The sequence below is a fragment of the Hyperoodon ampullatus genome (assembly GCF_949752795.1).
Source record: "Hyperoodon ampullatus genome assembly, chromosome: 13".
In the NCBI taxonomy this organism is placed as follows: domain Eukaryota; kingdom Metazoa; phylum Chordata; class Mammalia; order Artiodactyla; family Ziphiidae; genus Hyperoodon; species Hyperoodon ampullatus.
Window position 1 is genome coordinate 63,450,981 of NC_136926.1, and position 16,067 is coordinate 63,467,047.

Sequence of the window (16,067 nt, forward strand, 5' to 3'; positions counted from 1 at the left end):
TAAGTCAAATTCTATGAATATGTTTTTCTTGGCAAACTTTGCTGGATCCCACTTCATCTTAAAGTGATGCCTTTTTTTTTTTTTTTTTTTAACTCTGTCTTCAACCAATTTCAGCAGCCACCAGCTAAGGTGAGCCTGCTATGAATACTACCAAGAATGGATTTCAGCTGTTACTTTCCACCAATCTCTGATGTCTACATTTCTAGTCTAATTTTTTTCAACTGGATTTTATCCAGTTCATCCTGCTGCCTCCCAAAGCCTGCCCTCTAATACCTCAGTTACAACTGCTATGTGCTCTATACAGAGAAATTTCTCAATAAATGTTTGCTGACTGACTTTAAGGAAATTCATGAACTACAGAGAACTATGTTGGCATAACTGATTTTTAAAAAGATACATAAGCAATCTGATTTCTAAAGAAAAGCTAAATAAATTAAGACTAGAAATTTAAATCAATCTTTTTCTTTGTCAAATTTAAATAGCACAAAATTATTTAAAAATTTTAAAGCTGGGACTTTATATAACTGAAACATTACATATAGGAGTGAAGGCCACTTGAAGGTGCTATAAAATTGTCAAAAATAGCACAGAATTTGGGGAAGCTCTAGTGGGTCAGCTAACGCATATATATGGAATCTTAAAAAAAAAGGTACTGATGAACCTAGTTGCAGGGCAGGAAGAAAGATGTAGACATAGAGAATGGACTTGAAGACACAGGGTGGGAGGGGGAAGCTGGGGCGAAGTGAGAGTAGCATCGACATATATACACTACTGAATGCAAAGTAATTAGCTAGTGGGAAGCAGCAGCATAGCACAGGGAGATCAGCTTGATGCTTTGTGATAACCTAGAGGGGTGGGATAGGGAGGGTGGGAGGGAGGCTCAAGAGGGAGGGGATATGGAGACATATGTATGCATGTGGCTGATTCACTTTGGTGTACAACAGAAACTAACACAGTATTTATACTGTGAAGCAATTATACTCTAATAAAGATCCATTAAAATAAAAAGTCATGGTAAAGAACAATACAGCTTTGTAAATCCTCCATCTGCTATGATGTATAATATGGGGGAGAGGAGCTGCTGAGGGAAACTGACAAATCACATTATTAATATCGCCTATCCCAACTACAATATTAAAACAATCTACACCTTCACTTATAAGTAAGAATGGATTGAAAAAAGAAAAAAAATCAGGTACATAATCAATACATCAAAGGCATGTTTGAGCTGACGCCATAAGAAAAACTATGTGGCCAGTTAGAAAGATACTGCAATTCCAGAAGTCACAGGAGGCCCCAGTTCCTGGCCCTGTACTCTTGTGAAATCATGTAGTCCCTATAATTAAATCCCTTTTTACTTGAGATACTTGATGTGGATCTCTTCCTCACAACGCACTGATAAAAATAACTACTCAGCTAAAAAAAAATCAAAATTGGAAATCATCTATTAAAAGAAACAATAAAAAAACCACATTTTAAAAACCTATAAAATTAGCCAAAGCTTGGGAGACCATCTCCCTAAATGCTTCCATTTTATACAAGATTTAAAATAAATTGAGTAGTCAATTCGAGAAGCAAAAAAGTAACAACAAACACACACCCTCAAAAAGAGTGAAGAATTGAAGGATAAAAGCAAAAAAACATGACTTAGAAAGCAAAATGCAAGAAGCCTGTAAAGTCAGGCCAAAAAAAGGGTAAGAAAATGAATACGGTCCTGAGAATGAGAAAAGAAACATAAAGACCACAAATACTAAGCAAATTTCTTTAAACAAAGATAACAGCACATGCTGTTATATTCTAATAACTTCAAGATATAGATGTAAGTTATTCCCTAGAAAAATATAAATTACTCAATCTGATTTAAGAAAAAGTATATTATCTTTGTCCCCCTCCACTTCCAAAAGTATCTGTCCAGACAAGATAGCTTTGTAAATAAATTCTACTAACTCTTCAAGGAAAAGATGAAATTCTGCTCCTTAAACTGTTCAAGAGCATAAATAAGAGTCAGAAAATCAAATACAAGATAGAAGACAAACATGGAAAAAATGGGTGAACACAAAACACAAGTTTTTAAAATATGCAAATTATTGTTTTTCAAACTTAATTTGAAGTTTGAAGCAGGGGAATTTAATTCCCCTGCTTAATTCCCCTTAATTTGAAGCAGGGGAATCCACTCATCCAACCAAAAGTTTAGGCAAAAGCCTGACGAAACGCCTAGTATACCACCTATTCTTTCTCATTTCCCAAGATAGATGATAATGAGTCTTTTTGTAACACATCAATGTTTCCTATGAGTACAGACACAAAAGCCCTCAAAGTACCCAAATAAAGTTTAATCTACGAAAATAAAAATGGTTTAACATAAATTTAGTAAATTACTTGGTTAAGATAATTTCTGTCCTTATAGTCGCATACTGAAATATTTATGAATAAAACTTATATAAAATATATGGAATTTCCTCTAAAATCATTCATGGGGAGTAGGTGAGGACATACATGAAAAAAAGACCAGAGGTGATAACTGTTGGGTATTGGGTACACGGGGAATTCACTACCTTTGTAAGTTAGAATGTTTCCATAGTAAAAAGTTTGCTTGAATGGGAAACTGGTTGTGGGGTATATGGCACTGCACTATCTTCCCAACTTCACTATTAACCTGAAAGTATATTAGATTTAACTAAACAAAAAATGTCAGTTTGTTTAAAGCTAGGATAAAAAGATTGTGGTCTAAATACCATTTCCCACAAAAAGAACCCAGGCTCCTTGAGAAACTGGCAAGTCTGGGGTAGAAAATGCACAAGATAAGCCTACAACATCCTATCCAGAAAGCAAAGAAATTATCAAAGACTACTGGAATCTTGTCAGAAGGACACAGAAAACAACCCAGTAGCCCAAGACAAGCCAATTTGAGCAGCAAAAAGACTAATAACTGCCATCAGATTCAAACACATCAAATATATTAAATATCATTTGCACATAATGATACTTAAAAAAACAACTCACTGATCTCCTTTAGAAAATATTGGGAAACCAACTCATTAGTATTCTGAAAATTGATAAAGAATGAAAACAATACAAAAAGATTTACTGGTTCACAAAAAAGCCATATGATTATGTGGATAAATGCTAGAAAAGCATTTGATTATATCCATTCCTGACAAAGCCTCTCAATAAACAGGAATAGAAAGAAACTCTTAACATGATAAAGGATACCTATCAGAAATCAATAACAAATATACTTAAAGATGAAACACTGGATCATAAAGACCTATAAAATACACATTATATTTTGTCATTTAAAAGAATTCCAAAGAACCTAGACAGTAAAAAACTTAAAAGTAACACTAACAATTTACAAATGATAGAACTTTTTATATTGGAAATAAAAGGAAATCCACTGAAAAATCAGACCCAATAATAATCCGTCAACAAAATTTTTTGAATTATCTGTACATCAAATAGGTTTTCAAATGACTTATCAGGGAAAACAGTATTTTTTTAAATGAATCTAGGTAACATAAGGATATGAAATGCAAAGGTATAAATTTTAAAAATCTGCAAGACCTACATTAAAAAAAACCTGATAGTACAGTTTTTAAAAAACCTTGAATAAATTAAGGAATATATTATGTTACTAGGCAAAAGTAGTAAATGCTGAAAAGATGTCAATTCTCCCCACCTTAAGTTATAAATATAATAAAATTCCAGTGAATTTTGACAGATCAAACTTACAACAAAGAATTAAATAAAATACATAATATGACATGTGGTGATAACACAATGGACAAAAATAAAGGAGGAAAGGGAAATGAAGGGAAGAGATAGAGGATTTGCAATTTTAAAGAAAGTAGAGCTCCCTGAGAAGGTAACTGAGTAAGTAACTGAAAAAGTAATGAAGCACCCAATGTATATCAGAGGAAAAGCATTCCAAGGCACAGGACACAGCAGGTGCAAAAATCCTGAGGAGGAAAGCATACCTAACACATTGAAGGGAAAGTAAAAGCCCATCACTGTTGAACCAGAGTAATCTAAAGGAATGAGTATTCAGATAGCAGAATGATGAGCAAAGAAAATGACAAACCTGGGGAGGGAGATAATTAACTGGATAAAATTATAATATCAAATTTGTGAGGCTAAGAAAAGATAGAACAAAAGTGCTGGGCAAAATGGCATGCATGAAGAGTGGTAAGCAGTTTAAAGTATTCTACAGGCAAGGAAGGAAAAGAAAGTAATTTTAGATTTACATACATATATTAAAGTCTCAAGAGAAAATTCAAGAAAACTTCAAGAGTCTGTGAGAAAGCAAAAAAAAAAAAGTACTAATTTCACAACTAGTAAAATGGGGAAAACATGAAAAAGAGGGAAGGAAAATGAACAACCCAAAAGACAGCAAGAAAACAGATAGGGAGACAAACCCCAGCAAAAGCAAGATGCTCAAAATGAAGGGGTAGAAATAAATGCAAATATATCAATAATCCCAACAAAAAACAATGAAATAAACTTCCCAATTAAAATAGCAAGATTAGGGGATATCATTACAGAAACCACAGCATCAAAAAGATAATATGGGAATACTAAGAACAACTCTCCACACATGAATTTGGCAACATGGTTGAAATGGATCGATTCCTTGAAAAACACAAACCACCAAAACTTACTCAATATGAAGCATAGGGCTTCCCTGGTGGCGCAGTGGTTGAGAATCTGCCTGCCAATGCAGGGGACACGGGTTCGAGCCCTGGTCAGGGAAGATCCCACATGCCACGGAGCAACTAGGCCCGTGAGCCACAACTACTGAGCCTGCGCGTCTGGAGCCTGTGCTCCACAACAAGAGAGGCTGCGATAATGAGAGGCCCATGCACCGCGATGAAGAGTGGCCCCCATTTGCCGCAACCAGAGAAAGCCCATGCACAGAAACGAAGACCCAACATAGGCTAAATAAATAAATAAATAAATAAGATGACATATTAAAAAATAAATAAATAAATAAAATCTTTAAAAAAAAATGTGAAGCATAATTTGAATACCCCCTCTAGCTATTCAGGAAATTTAATTCTTAATTTTAAAACTCCAAAAAAAAAAAAAAGAAATTACCACACACCCAGATCACTTTATTGGAGAATTCTACCCAACATTTAAATAAGAATTAACACCAATTCTACATAATTTCTTCTGGAAAATAGAATATGAGAGAAGACTTCCAAATTCATTTTATGATGCTAGTATTATCCTGATACCAAAACCAAAGACAGTTCAAAAAATAAAACTACAAACCAACATCCTTCACAAACACAGATGCTAAAATATTTAAAGTATTAGCAAATAGAATTCAGCAATATAAAAAGAATTAACAACAAGACCAAGTGAAGTGTTTATTCCAGGGATACAAGGTTGGGTCAATGTTTGAAATCAATGAAGTAAACCATATTAACAACTAAAAAAGAAAATGACATGATTATATATACATAATCTTTTATATATACAGCAATGAAGAAAAAAGCATTTGACAAATTCAATGCCCACTCATGATAAAAATTCTCAGAAAGGGCTTCCCTGGTGGTGCAGTGGTTGAGAGTCCGCCTGCCGATGCAGGGGACACGGGTTCGTGCCCCGGTCTGGGAAGATCCCACATGCCGTGGAGCGGCTGGGCCCGTGAGCCATGGCTGCTGAGCCTGCGTGTCCGGAGCCTGTGCTCAGCAACGGGAGAGGCCACAACAGTGAGAGGCCCGCGTACCGAAAAAAAAAAAAAAAAAAAAAACTCAGGAAAATAGGAATAGAGGAGAACCTCCTGAACTTGACAGAAAGCACCTATAAAAAAATTTAGAGTTAACATACTTAATGGTGAAAGAATGAATACTTCCCCCTAAGATTGGGAATGAGGCAAGGATGTGCTGGAAGTTCTAGCTAGTGGAATAAGACAACAAAAAGAAAAGACATAGGGGTTGAAAAGAAAAAAATAAAACCGCCTGTATTTGCAGATCCCAAGGAATCTGAAAAACAACTACTAGAACGAATAACTGAGTTCAGCAAGGTACCAGGATACAAAACCAACACACAAGTACCAATCACATCTCTATATACTAAAAAGAACATGTGGGGCTTCCCTGGTGGCGCAGTGGTTGAGAGTCCGCCTGCTGATGCAGGGGACGCGCGTTCGTGCCCGGGTCCAGGAAGATCCCACATGCCGCTGAGCGGCTGGGCCAGTGAGCCATGGCTGCTGAGCCTGCACGTCCAGAGCCTGTGCTCCGCAACGGGAGAGGCCCGCGTACCGCAAAAAAAAACAAAAAAACAAACAAACAAATAAAAAGAACATGTGAAAACAAGTTAAAAACACAATACTACTTATAATCACTCCTAGGAAAAAGAAAATACATATGTTTAAAAATATAACAAAACATATACAGGACTTGTTTGCTGAAAACTACAAACACTAATGAAAGAAGCCTAAAAGGATCTAAATAAATGGATTCTTTGTGGATTGGAAGACTCAACAAAGTAACAATATCAATTTTCCCTACATTGATACACAGATTTAACACAATGCCTACCCAAATCTCACCAAGACTTTTTATGGATATAGATGAGATTATTCTAAAATTTACATGGAAAGGTAAAGGAACTAGAAGAGCTAAAACAATTTTGAAAAAGCATAGAGAGAGAGGAATCTGTCTATCCTATTTCACAACTTAGCTCAGTAATTACGACTGTATGTAGTATTAGTAGAGGGATAGACATAAAGGTCAGCGGAACACAACAGAGAACCCAGAAATAGACCTACACAAATACACCCAAATAGTTTTTGGTGAAGGTGCAAAAGTAACTTAATGAAGGAAAGACAGCCTTTCAACAAATGGTGCTGGAGCAACTGCGCATCCATAGACCAAAAAACTAATTTCCACCTAAGTCTCACATTTTATATAAAAAATAACTCCAAATGGATCACATGCTTAAATGTTAGAATAAAGCTGTAAAACTTAGGGGAAAAAACACAGAAGAAAATATTCAAGATCTAGGGCTAAGCACAGAGTTTGTATACTTGACACTCAGAGCAAGATTCACAAAAGGCATAACAATAATATACTGAACTTCACCAAAATTAAAAAATTGTGCCCTTGCAAGACCCTGCTAAAAGGATGAAAAGACAATCCAACAAAGGACTAGTATCTAGAATATATCTAGAACTCTCAAAACTCAACAGGAAAAAAACAATCCAATTAGAAAAAGGACAAAAGACATGAAGCGACAGTTCACCAATGGGGATACACAGATGAAAAATAAGCAAATGAAAATATGTTCAGTATCATTAGCCATTAGGGGAGTGCAAATTAAAAACCTTACTAAGGGGCTTCCCTGGTGGTGCAGTGGTTGAGAGTCCGCCTGCCGATGCAGGGGACACGGGTTCGTGCCCCGGTCCGGGAGGATCCCACATGCTGCGGAGTGGCTGGGCCCGTGAGCCATGGCCGTTGGGCCTGCACGTCTGGAGCCTGTGCTCCGCAACGGGAGAGGCCACAGCAGTGAGAGGCCCGCGTACCGCAAAAAAAAAAAAAAAAACCTTACTAAGATATCACTAGGTACATACCAGAATGGCTAAAATCAAAAACAGTGGTAACACCAAATGCTGGCAAGGATGCAGAAAAACTGGATCACTCCATACATTGCTGGTAGGGATGTAAAATGGTACAGCCACTCTGGAAAACAGTTTGGCAAGTTCTTAAAAAACTATATGCACAATAATCATACAACCCAGCAACTGCACTCCTGGCATTTATCCCAGAGAAATGAAAACTTATGTCAAAAAAAAAAAAAAAACCCTATGCACAAATTTTCATAGCACTTTTATTCATAACAGCCAAAAACTGTAAACAACTCAGATGTCTTTCAACAGGCATATGGTTAAACAAATCCATACCATGGACTACTACTCGCAGTAAAAAAGGATGACCTACCAATACATTTAACAACATGGATGAATTTCTAGAGAATTATGCTGAGTGAAAAAAACTGAACCCAAAAGGTGACAAACTGTATGAGCCCATTTATATAACATTCTTGAAAAGACAAAATCATAGAAATGAAGAACAAATGAGTGGGTCCCAGAGATTAAGGGGATGGAAAGGAAATGGGTGTGGCTATAAAAATAATAATATGAGGGATCCTTGTGGTGATGGAAATGGCCTGTATATTGTGTCAGTATCAATACCCTGGTTGTGATATTGTATTACAGTTTTGCAAGACATTACCAATGGGGGAAACTGGGTAGAGAGTACACAGATGTCTCTGTATTACTTCTTAAAACTGTCAGTGAATTGACAATTATTTTAATAAAAAGTTTAATTTAAAATTACAAAAACCAACACTATTACAGCAGATTAATTTTTTAATTCAATAGCATGACATTCACAAGAGATTAAAATAAAAGAACACAAAAATGTAGGGGAAGGGGGAATTTAAAAAATCAGGCAAAACTAGCTGACCAAAAAAAATAGTAATAATAATAGGTATGTTAATATCAAACAGTAGTATGTAATACAAAAAGCATTACTAGACATAAGGAGTCACTACACAGAGTAAAAGTTTCAATTCAACAACAATATATGATAAATTTAAATTTTCATGTACTAATAACAATTTTAAAATGTATTTTAAAAATTGAAAGAAACTACAAGGAAACTGAAAAAATAATTCTAGTAAAAGATTAACATACACCTGCTCTCTAAAAAACAAAGATATAAGATTTGAACAACAGAATTAACAAGCCTAACTACTGGACATATATAAAACTTTGCACCAACAAATAGAAAATACACATTCTCTTCAAATTCAAAAAACTGACCACAGTCACAACAGATTTCAAAGGACTGTATCATACAGATCATGCTGCCTAACCACAACACAATTACAAATCAATAACCAAATTAACTAAAGAATCACCCATATGTTTGGAAATACAACTTTTAAGTAACTCATAAATTAAAGAATTCATCCTTTGTGTGATGCAGGGAAAGCAAATACATAGAAATTCATGATCATTTAAGCCTGTCAAAGTGCTAAAAGTTAATAAGCAAGGTGTCCAACTTAAGAAATTAGAAAAGTAATAGAAATAAACCCAAAGGAAGTATAAAAGAAAGCAAGCAGAAATTAAGTAGGGGGAGGATACATTAAAGAGCATAAAAAGGACAGAAATTTGATTCTTTGAAAAGCTTTTTAAAATTGGCACTTTTAGCTTTTAAAACTCATCAAGAAAAGGGTAGCATTTAAAAAAAAAAGATAAAAAGGACAGTAACTACAAAATAAGAGACTAACAATTTAATGCCATAAATTCAAGAACGTGAATGAAATGGACAACTTTCTATAAAAGTATAACCTACCAAAACCAGTTTGAAAATTGAAAATATGAGCAATCATATAACCAAAGCAATTGAATCAGTGATTAAGATGTGTCCCACAAAGAAAACAGTAACAATTCTACAAGGGGGTTCTACCAAACACTCAAGAAACAAATTATTCTAATCTTACATAAACTCCTCCAGAAGAAAGAGGAAAAGTATATATATCTTTTAAATTATAGGTCACTATTACTCATTATTAGAAACAAAAATCCTACATTAACTATATTCAAACTGAGTCCAATAATGGAAAAAAGGGACAGACCAGGGCTGACTTTATACTTGGAACACAAGGTTGGTTTAAATATTAGAAAGTCAATCAATGTATTTCATCATGTTAACAGGTTACAGAAGAAAAACATGATCCTTTAAAAAGATGCAGAAAAAGCTTTTGATAAACTTCAACATCCATTCTTTTTTTTAATTAAAAAGCTAATAACAGAAAGGAACACCCTTAACCTGAAAAGATTATCTACAATAAACCTACAGCAAGCAGCATACTTAACTGTGAAACTCTGATAGCATTCCCTTTAAAATCAGGAACAAGATCAGGATGCCCCCATCACCGCTTCTATTCAACATTGTACTGGAGATCCTAGCCAGCACATTAAGACAAGAAAAAGAAAGAAAAAAAAAGCATAAGAATTGGAAAGGAGGAAACAAAGAGGTCATTATTCACAGATAGATCTGTCCACACAGAAAATCCTAAAGAATTCTATACACAATTTATCACAATTAGAAGGATAGCAAGGTTGTTATATGAAGTCAAATTGTACTTCTATACACTGGCAAGGTAGAAAATATAATTTTAAAAGGTACCATTAATGATTTGACACAAAAATAAGGTACCTAGAAATAAATCTAACAAAATACTTGCAAAAGTTTAGTTGAAGAAAATTATAAAACTTTATTGAAAGTGACTGTAAAAGACCTAAATAAATGGATACTACAATGTTCATGGTTAAGAAACAATAACAAAATGCTAGTAGTTCCCTTCAAATTGGTTTACAAATTCAATGCATTTCCCATCAAAATCCCAACAGGTTGCATGTGTGTATCTATATAACTTTAAAAAACAATACTAAAATTTTATGGAGGAGCAAACCAGCAAGAAATTCCTTGAAGAAGTACAAGGCAGGAGGACCTGGCCTACCTCTGTGTCCCTCTATGACTGACTAGACGGTTTCACAGCAACCCTCCCTATGAAAACCTTAAAAACTGAACATAATATAAAAAACATCTGTTTGAAGACAAGAAGCACTACAAAAGGCGGCAAGAAGCACTACAAAAGGCGGCAAGAACCTGGGAGGCCAAGACTGTGGAAAGAAGGGAAGCCTAGAAAATGGAGTCTAACATTTGATGCCTCTTTTCCCCTGGAGATAACTGCCAATGGAAAAAGGGCAATTGATAACTTAAGAAATCCAGCAGAACTTTGAATAGACTTATAGGGCTGGGAAAACCAGAAGATATTTGCAAAATATAACCTGCAAGTCCTGGTATCTGTGATATATAATAAACTCCTACAAATCAGTATGAAAAAGACCCAATATAAAAATGGACAACATAGGGCTTCCCTGGTGGCGCAGTGGTTGAGAATCTGCCTGCTAATGCAGGGGACACGCGTTCGAGCCCTGGTCTGGGAAGATCCCACATGCCGCGGAGCAACTAGGCCCGTGAGCCACAACTACTGAGCCTGCGCGTCTGGAGCCTGTGTTCCTCAACAAGAGAGGCCGCAACAGTGAGAGGCCCGCACACCGCGATGAAGAGTGGCCCCCGCTTGCCACAACTAGAGAAAGCCCTCGCACAGAAACGAAGACCCAACACAGCCAAAAATAAATAAATAAATTTATTTATTTTTTAAAAAAATGGACAACATATATACAATGGAATATTACTCAGCCATAAAAAGAAACAAAATTGAGCTATTTGTAATGAGGTGGATGGACCTAGAGTCTGTCGTACAGAGTGAAGTAAGTCAGAAAGAGAAAAACAAATACCATATGCTAACACATCTATGTGGAATTTAAGAAAAAAAATATCATGAAGAACCTAGGGGTAAGACAGGAATAAAGACACAGACCTACTAGAGAATGGACTTGAGGATATGGGGAGGGGGAAGGGTAAGCTGTGACAAAGTGAGAGAGTGGCATGGACATATATACACTACCAAACGTAAAATAGATAGCTAGTGGGAAGCAGCCGCATAGTACTTGGAGATCAGCTCTGTGCTTTGTGACCACCTAGAGGGGTGGGATAGGGAGGGTGGGAGGAAGGGAGACGCAAGAGGGAAGAGATATGGGAACATATGTGTATGTATAACTGATTCACTTTGCTATAAAGCAGAAACTAACACACCATTGTAAAGCAATTATACTCCAATAAAGATGTAAAAAAAAAAAAAATGGACAAAAGACTTAGCAAGCCACCTCACAAAAGACATCCAAATGGCCAGTAAGTATATTAAAAGGGGCTTAACATCATTTCTCATTAGGGGAACTCAAATTAAAACCATTAAACATCCACCAAAATGTCTAAAATTAAAAGGGTGGATGAGAAAGGACAAGGAGCAACTAGAACTCTATTATTTTGCTATTGGAAGGGAATGAACAAAAAACTACAATTACATACAACAATAAGGATGAATCTCACAAACAAAATTGAGAGGAAGAGGTGAGACACAAAAAATATACACATAATATAGTTCCATTTATATAAGGTTCAAAAATAGGCTAGGTGTTTCCCTTGGAACCCGGCGCTGCTTGGTCTGGTGGGGAGAGGGTCGCCGGAGGGAAAAGATGCAGACAACCCCGGAAAGAAGCACGAAAGCTTGTGGGATCCCAGCTCCCTGACCAGAGATTGAACCCAGGCCCTCGGCAGTGAAAGCGTGGAGTCCCAACCACTGGACCACCAGGGAATTCCCTAAAATATGTACTCTTTAAAGAGGATTCTTTAAAAAGGAGAAGCAGGTTTGGGAGTGAGCTGAAAGAAAGTATTACCAAGGACATCAACAGCAGACTTTAATTAAGCTACCAACCAAGCAAACCTCGGATTGGATCAAGATTATCACAAGGTCTAGAGAGACTTAAAAAAATATATTGTTTTTCTTTCCTTCATTCTTTCACAAGGGAATATGCAAGACATCCAGAGGGAGGGCTTGAATAACTAACTTGAAATGCTGAGACGGTAACTCCTTTGTGGCACGTTATGAGCTGGCAATTAAAGACATGTCCTAAAAGGCTAGAGAAAAGCTACCTGCAGGAGCATCTGAAACCAAGATGTACTGACTCTTCAAATACAACTCTGATAGGAAGAAAATACCTGAGTAGGGTTCAAAAGTTTTCTAAATAAACCTGAATAAAATCAGATTAATAATGATTGTTAGTGCTTAAAATTTAGTGAGAAAGGTACACGTTTATATCTGTCTGCTTTTCTATATAAACTCTTCTAACAAGAGAAAATGGGGCATATAGAATAAGTTTGATCATGTACAAATCTTATAATTTTAGGGACGTGAGTCTAGTGGTCTTATTTGGAATTATTACTATGTTTCTGCCTTCAGAATTGAAATCACGTGTTAATTATCTTTTAAGCTACCGTTGATATTAAAAATATTACAATGAAAAATGTTCTAGTAGAAAAATGCCTAGGAAGATAGACATCAGTATAGTAAGAGTAGGAAATGAAATCACTGTCTCAAAAAGATATCTGCACCCCCATGTTCAATGTAGAATTATTTACAAGAGCCAAGACATGGAAACCACCTAAGTGTCCATCAATGGATGAAGGGATAAAGAAATTGTGGTATAGGTATACAGTGGAACATTATTCAGCCACAAAAAAAGACATTCTGCTAAGTAAAGTAAGTCAGAGAAAGACAAATACTATATGATATCACTTACATGTGGAATCTGAAAAAAAAAAAAAAAAAAAACCAACTCATAGATAAATTGATACCATACAGATTGGCAGTTGCCAGAGGTTGGGGGTGGACAAAATGAGTGAAGATGGTCAAAAGGCTCAAACTTCCAGTTATAAGATAAGTAAGCCCTGGGGATGTAATGTACATCATAGTGACTATAGTTAACAGTACTGTATGTCTGAAAGTTGCTAAGAGAGTAGATTTTAAAAGTTTTCATTATAAGAAAAAAAAAGTATATATGTGTGGTGATGGATGTTAACTAGACTTACTGTGGTAATCATTTCACAATATACACATATATCAAATCAGAAAGAAACACTAAAGGTAATTACATATGTGTACTTATTTCTTTTTTACTCCTATCTGTATTTCCAGATGATTTTTTTGCAAAGTGTAAACAAAAAACATATTTATAAGACTTTCTCTAAATTGAATATAACATGATATTTCATCAAGTTTAAGATGTGCATTTTTTCTATATTCTAATATCTCTGAGATAGGACTGTGTCTTACAATTAATGGCATCTCACAGTTGCTGTTGGTCATTTTTTCAGTTTAATCTCTCAAATCAGGATGCATTTTAAATTGTCAGCACCTTCAGTCTAATGAAATATAATGTTTTACACTTAAAAAAAAATAGGCAAAACTAGTCTAAGATGTTAAAGTCTGGCCAGTAGGTATCTTTAAGAAGGAAGAGGTTAGTCACTGGGAGAGGACTCAAGGGAAATCTCTAGGGTGCCAGTAATATTCTATTTCCTGACCTGCATATGGTTATATTGAGAAAATTCATCTAGCTGTACTCTCATGATCTGTGTACTTTCTTTCTATACATATGTATGCCCTATAGCAATAGAAGTTTGTTTTTACAGAAGCTGTACAAAGTTACAGTAATTAAAACAACATGATGGTGCATTTAGACTAAGAGACTAGAGTCCAGAAAGTACAGACAGATCCAACTGTATAACAAAATCCGCAAGAAATAATTTTTTTTAAAAAAAACCTAGTACAATCATGGGCAAAAGAAATGAATAGAATCTCAGAAGAGGGAAGAACATGTTAATCAGCACAGTAAAAGATGCTCAAACTCATTAGTAAAAGGAAAAAATTGAAAACTAAAAGGTGATACTTCATACTCACTGGCAAAAACTTTTAAAGCCTGATAAAAGTAAGTATTAGCAAGAAAGCTAAGGAATGAAAACCTCTCTATTCCTGGAGGGAGCAAATACTGATACAATCCTCTTTGGAAAATAATCTGGCATTATCCAGTACTGTTGAAGATGCGAATATCCTTAAGTCCCAGCAATGCAATGTTATTCCTAGAGTTTCTACAGTGAAACATACTGTATCAAATATTCACATTAAATGAGATCAATAAAGACTACAAATAACATCATAACAATGCAGATTAAATGTGTTCACAAAGTTTTATTTATTTATTTTGCATTTCAGAGCTTTCTGGATTTCAGAAGTGTAGATAAGGAAAAAAAGGAAACTAGACAAATTTCCAACGAGAATGGATAAATTGGTATTTATACAATGGAAACTCAAAAACAATGATAAACCAAAACACCCCAAATATATACAGCTTTATTCAATTTGTATAAAATTTAAAAACACACAAAAACAAAAAATTTGTATATATAAAATGTGTGATTTATATATATATATATATATAATTTTATATATCTATATAATGTGGATGTGATCAGGGAAGGGCACCCTGCTGACCTAATGAACTATTTCTTAACTTGGGTGGTGAGCACATGCATGTTTATTTACCTACATCTTACCTGTTATAAACAACCTTTTGTACCTATTAACTAATTTAAATATTTAAAAATTTTAAATTAGCATGATATACCCAAATACATAAACCACTATTAACCATTACCAATTCTGAGAAATGACTCAAGAGAACTTTTTGAAGGAATTAGTATCCTAAGAGAGTTCAAGGACAGGTTGCTATTTTTAAAAAAAAGGGAAGAAATAAAGAAAAAGAGGATAAAACTCTTATAAATCAAAAATATAATTACTAAAATAAATTCTATGGAAGAGTTCTAAGGAAACCCTCCAGAATGTAAACAAATAAAATGTCAATCTTGGAAATCCGATATTCACCTGTCAAGAGTCTCAGAGAAAATAGGAAAAAAATTATCAAAAAAATAGAAGATAATTCCCCAGACCTGAAGAGCCTTACAACTGAAAAGGTTCCACCAGAAGGAATGAAAAAGGCCCACAACTAGACACATTTCACAACACCAAAGATAAGATCACCATCGAGACTGTAAACAAGGTTACCACAAAAGATAACCATCAGATTTGCAATGGATCTCTATCAGCAATATTGAGTGTTTTAAATTCCTAAAGCAAAGCTTTCAACAGTCAAAAGGAAAAACTGTATTACCAACTTATAATTCTGTATCTAAACTTTCAATCAGGAACAAATGCAAGCCATTTTCAAACATTCAAGAAATTAGAAAGTTTATCACCAGCATATTCTTTCTAAAACAACTACTCAAGAGGGGGTGGGGGGAGGAAAGGACTGGGAGTTTGGGATTAGCAGATACCAACTAGTATATATAGGATGGATAAACAAGGTCCTACTGCATAACTCAGGGAACTATACTCAATACCCGGTGACAAACCAGAATGGAAAAGAACATGAAAAAGAATATATACGTATAACTGAGTCACTTTGCTGTATAGCAGAAGTTAACACAACCTTGTAAGTCAACTATACTTCAATAAAATTTAAAAAAAAC